This window comes from Myotis brandtii, unplaced genomic scaffold (assembly GCF_000412655.1).
Source record: "Myotis brandtii unplaced genomic scaffold, ASM41265v1 scaffold390, whole genome shotgun sequence".
Taxonomy (NCBI): Eukaryota; Metazoa; Chordata; class Mammalia; order Chiroptera; family Vespertilionidae; genus Myotis; species Myotis brandtii.
The window spans coordinates 1,817,505-1,823,288 of NW_005364954.1; positions in this window are offsets into that span (position 1 = coordinate 1,817,505).

The window sequence follows — 5,784 nt, forward strand, 5'->3', positions numbered from 1 at the left end:
AGGAAGGAAGGAAGGAAGGAAGGAAGGAAGGAAGGAAGGACAAGATCGGGAGCAAACATGGCTAACCATTGGTGGTGACTGAGTGTGTAGGAATCGGAACTGGAGCTGGCCCTGGAGGGGACGGCCATGATGTGCTGAGTTTGGTGGCGAGAAGAGCAAGGACATTCCTGGAGTGAAGAGCTGCCTGAACAGACCGATGTTCTTTCCATCCCCGGGCGGAGCCGAAGTCAGAACTTGAAAGAAATGAAAACCCACTGGTTTTCTCCCGGACAGACACCGTGGTCAGGACGGCCTGCTCTCCGCCCTCCTCAGTCCGGGCTCAGCCTCCCTTTGGTCAATGTGCTCCTCTTTCTCTCCCTCTTTCTCTCGTATCCCCCTCCTTGCGCAGTGTCAGCCCGAGGTTGGTGAGAGAGTGCCTGGGACCTCCGTCAAGCACAGGCGGCCCTGAGACACGCACAGCCGGGCTCAGGGAGGCCTCCGCTGTCCGTCTCCCGAGAAACACTGACTGGCACCTGCGGAGTCCCAGACCCTGCGCTGGGTGCTCGGAACGGGGTAGACAAGGCCCCCATTTTCTTACGCTTACACTCAGCGGAGCCAACGGAGCATAAGGCAGTTAAATAACATCTGATGGCAGATGTCCCGGAGAATATGAAACAAGGTGAGCCGACAGTGTCACTAGTCATCCCAGGGTAACGTAGAGGCTTTCCCCTCAACGTTTAAAACGAACTTTCGTCTATTAAAAACGTGTGTCTTAGCCTGGCTGGTGTGGTTCAGTGGTTGAATGTCGACCTACAAACCAAGAAGTCATGGTTCGATTCCCGTCAAGGGCACATGCCTGGGTTGCAGGCTCCATGCCAAGTAGGGGGCGTGCAGGAGGCAGCTGATCAATGATTCTCTCTCATCATTGATGTTTCTATTTCTCTCTCCCTCTCCCTTCCTCTCTGAAATCAATAAAAAAAATATATATTTAAAAAAAAGACATCTTAAAAAAATTGTCTTAGGTTTATGATTCTCTTTCCCCAAAGGAAGAGGGAACTGAGGTTCAGACAGTGTCATTTTTCCAACCGCAAGTTGTTGGGAGGCCTCGCTTATCCTGTGGGCTCCTCTGACGCTCCTTGGATGTGCCAGGAGCGTGACTTATGTACAGGAGCTGTTTCTCCGGTGATAGCATCAGCGCTCGCCCTGTTCTTACCACAGCCTCGCAGGAAGAGGGCGGTCCTTCCTCCCGCCAATCAGCCAGCGCAGCCAGCGTTTCACTTTCTTTAAACTGTAAAACAGAAGTGTCAGGGGCACCGACCTCACTCTTTGTAAAGACATCCTTTTCTTTTTAAGGATAAAAGGCACAGAAAGAACGAGGCCTTCTTCTCTCCAGACGTGATTTGAGGCCTGTTTCTTGGAGACCGTGGTGCCTAGGCTAGGGTGGTAGGTGATGGGAGACGCCTTTCCGCCCGGGTCCCCTGACCATCGGGTCCCTGATGGCACCCGCGTGGCAGCGAACGATCCATGCCATGAGAGACACGTCGCTGTAGGAATCCCAGGCAGAGCAGACATCACTTCAGCGGGCACCCTCGGGGGATCTGGTGATGGTGGGGCTGGGCTTTCGGGGTTAGAGAGGGGTCCCAAATGGGCCTGGAGGCTGGGGGCCTGACCTTCCTCGTCCTCTCTCAGGATTCACCGGCCCAAAACAGTATTTTTTTCCCTTTTTTTTTTTTCCAGTTCAGTCCCTGTCACCTACTCTATCTTGGCTAGAAGTTCCCTCAGATCTGTTTTTATTTTTATTTATTTTATTTATCTTTATTTTAAATAGATTTGTATTGATTTCAGAGAGGAAAGGAAAGGGAGAGAGAGAGAGAGAGAGAGAGACATCAATGATGAGAGAGAGTCATTGATCGGTTGCCTCCTGCACGCCCCACATTGGGGATTGAGCCTACAACCAGGGAATGTGCCCTTGACCGGGAATCGAACCTTGGCCTCCTGCTTCATAGGTTGCCACTCAACCACTGAGCCATGAGGCTGAACAGATCTGTTTTTATTGGCAAAGTTTCTTCCTGGTGGTGATCCCCGCTGCCATGTTCAGGCGTCTCCCAGCGCCTTGGTTACTAGGTAATAATTCTGAGTTTGAATTCCAGAGTTTAAGCTTGGAGCGAACCACAGGCTTTGAGTCCGGAGCCTGGGTTCAAGTTCAGCTTCTGCCACTAAGCAGATAGCTTTGGGTAGGGAGCTTGGACTCATGGCAGTCACTGCACCTGCCTCACCTCGGGGACCAGGGTTTGGGGGTTAAAGAGAACGTATGTAGAATCCCTCTGTGAACTCGAAAGCCCCAGGTAATTGTCCGGTCTTTTTTATGAGTCGTTTTCACAGCCTGCACTGCTATCAGCCAAACAAAGCTGGTGCTGGGGGAATAGCCTGAAGTGGCTTAAGCAGCTTAGAATCATGAATGGAAATGAGAAGCAATGACAATATATTGAAAGAAATCATGTGTGTCGAAGACGAAGGTAAATTGTACCAACGTAGGTGGCATGAACCCTTTGAGGATTCTCTGCCCCGTTTGCCACATCTTGGTTTTCATTTGCATGTGTCACCCAAACTTTCACTATCGATCCCTTTTCTTAGAGCCTCAGGGGGCTTTGCTTTTGCATGAGTTCGACAGAAGAATGATTCTTGCACGGCACTGCCACCTCCCAACAGTGATAGTGACAGAGAGCCGACCCCTGACCTCGCCAGCAAGCGCCTCGTGTGCCGTGTGCCGAGCTAAGGACTCGAGTGGCGCTGTCCTTGGCACTGCCACCTCCCAACAGTGATAGTGACAGAGAGGAACGACCCCTGACCTCGCCAGCAAGCGCCTCGTGCGCCGTGTGCCGAGCTAAGGACTCGAGTGGCGCTGTCCTGTGGGGTCCTCGCCAGGCCCCATGAACTAGAGTCTAGTTACTAGACTGTGGTTGTCCCCATTTTACTGACCAGTAAACTGAGGCTTAGAGATGGTGGGGAGTGAGTGCCAGGCCCTGTTTCCCAAACCTTTCATGATGAAAGCAAATCAGGTCAGATTCTAAGTAGCCAGAAATGCTTTCAACTGGAACCCTCAGCTAACTCGTGTGTGTGTGTGTGTGTGTGTGTGTGTATGTGCGTGCACACATGCTCGAACATGCGCACGCACAATTTTTGGGGCCCAGTTAACGTCAGGAAAAAAGAGGTAAATGACTAAGCGTGTGTTACATGCCGTTGAGTCAGCTCATCTCCTGGCGACCCTTGGGATGAGTGATGTCCTGTCTCCCGCCTGCTTGGCTCCACACCAGCTCCTACTTGGTCTTCCCCTTTTCTGCTGCCGTAGATTTTCCCAGCATGATTGTCTTTTCCAAAGAGCCCTGCTCCTCAGGGTGTGCCCCCGGTAGGACGGCTTCAGTTTGTCATTATTGCCTCCAGCGATGTTTCAGGCTTCATCTGCTCTGGGACCTGCTTGTCCATCTTTCCGGCGGTCCAGGGTCTCCGAAGCGCTCTCCTCCAGCACCATGCTGCAGATGAATCCACCCCCATCAGCCTCCTTGTGTTTTCTCTAATTACTTTCATAATTAAAAAAATAACTCATGCCTGGCTGGTGTAGTTCAGTGGTTGAGTTTCGACCTGTGAACCAGGAGGTCAAGGTTCAACTCCTGGTCAGAGTCTTAATGAGTGAGATTAGTGCCCTTATAATGAAGACCCCAGAGGGCTCCCTCCCCACCTCGGAGGACACAGCGAAGAAGGAGGCCATTGACGACCTAGGAAGTGGGTTCTCACCAGACACCAAACCTGTTGCCACCTTGACCTCGGGCTTCCAGGCCTCCAGAACCACAAGAAATAATGTTTGTTGCTTAAATCCCGCAGTCCATGGGATTTTGTTACCAGAGCAGGTCTCTGCAGTGGCCACTTGCCAGAGCTTTTCCCAGGCATCACCCCTGGGTGTCCCTTGGCTTAACTGTGTCCAACCTACCGGGCCTGGTTGAATGAGCCAATACCAGAGCCCGAGACGCGTCCATAGGAGTTGGGTCCTCAGCTGAGGCATCTCTGAATGGAGCACAAGGTAAGCGTATTCCAGCCCTTGCTGACACCTTCCTCATTCTCCTCTGCTTCCTGAGCCCCCACATTGACACTGTTACATTCACGCCCTTCTGTCTGCAGTTCCCCAGCGTACCAGAAGTCCCTCACCCCCGTGCCTTCAAATACCGCTGTGATCACAGCAACGGTGACAGCTCTCTCCTGGCTCCTACTAACGGGCTATTTCATTTAACTCCCCGGAACCTAATGAAGTCCTTATTGTTAACCCCATTTCACAGAAGAGCAAACTGAGGCTCCGAGTGGCTAAGAGCTGGGGTTTGGAGCCAGACAATCTGGGGTCCACGCCCGGCTCCACCGCTATGGAATTAGCATGACCTCTAGCAAATTCCACCTCTCTTCCAGCTCCAGCGTCTTGCGTAACTCCGGGCATGCTGAACCTGCTTCCCGGGGCTGTCAGGAGAATTCAATTAGATGGGCACAACGTTTGGCACCTGTAGGTACTTAAGAAATGCTTGGAATGTTTACTGCCCACGTTAAGCAGCCAAGAAAGAGACTCAGCTCAGCTCTGATTCCAAACCCTGCTCCTGCTTCTCCTCGTGTTCAGGGCTCCAGACCCAGCTGCTGCACTCTCCCTGCCCCAGCAGGCGAAGGTGGGCACCGGTTCCCCTTGCAGGCGTGAGAGCCCCGATGCTCGAGCCAGCTTCCAGGTGCTTCTTTTCCCCACGTTGCCTCAATGCCTCTCAGAACTTCGAGGAAGGTTCCCTGATTGCCATCACCTGCTCCCTCTTTAGTTCCCTCCCTTCCAAGTTCCCAGGCGCCCTTCGCTGCCTGTCCTCGGTGCTGCTTTCCTACAGATGCAGCAACCTGGCACCCCGTTTGCCCTCAGGACCAGGCGCCCCTCGGAAGTCATCTCAGTGCCTAGCTCCTGGCTCCGGGCCTGGGCAAGACAGGGCTTTGGCCATGTTTGTTAAAGAGCCCAATGAGTTGTAATCAGGCAAGTCGGCCCTCAGTGTTCCCTGGCACGTCCCACCCACGCAGGACCCTGGCACAGCAGGAGAGCCGGTGTGGAAGGTGGAGATTATGAAAGCTTTTCCCGGAACTCTTTGCCCTGTCGGATGGAGGTCAGTGGAAAGGTGTTTTGAAGAACATTGTCTATATTCCTGGGAAATTTTGGTTGAATTTCAAGAGTGATCTATGGGCTTGAGCGCTGGGGAGGGAGGCAGAGGGAAGTCCTCGTCCCCTAGGCGGGTCCCTTAGGTGGGGGGAAAGTGCAATCTTTGCTGGTACAGACACGGGGAAAGATGGGGTCCCCATTATACCGGAAGCTGTAATTATAGCGAGGAGCTTATTGTCTGGGAATCTCTGGCCTAAAAGTCCTGGGGGAGCCCCTTTGGAGAGCAGACACCCCTCCCGGGTGCAGCTCTATTTCCTCCCAGCACTAAGCAACGCCACTGTTACTGCTGTCCCCCTCACCTGGTCCCCAGGGCCTAGAACCGCCGGCACTTAGTAGGCCCTCTGTACATGTCTGGGGAGGGCTGAGTGAATGTTTTGGATGCACACTCTCACTGACCCCGCTGCGAGGTGGGCTGGACACGGATCACCATCCTTCCCAGCCTACAGGTGAGGGGGATGCGGACCTGGCACGGAACAGGCTGGCCCGAAGGTCAGGGGACTCGGGTTCGAGCTGGCGCCCTGCCCGGCACGCTGTGACCGTGGGCCCTCTCTGCGCCTCCCAGAGCTGGGGTGTCCCCCTCC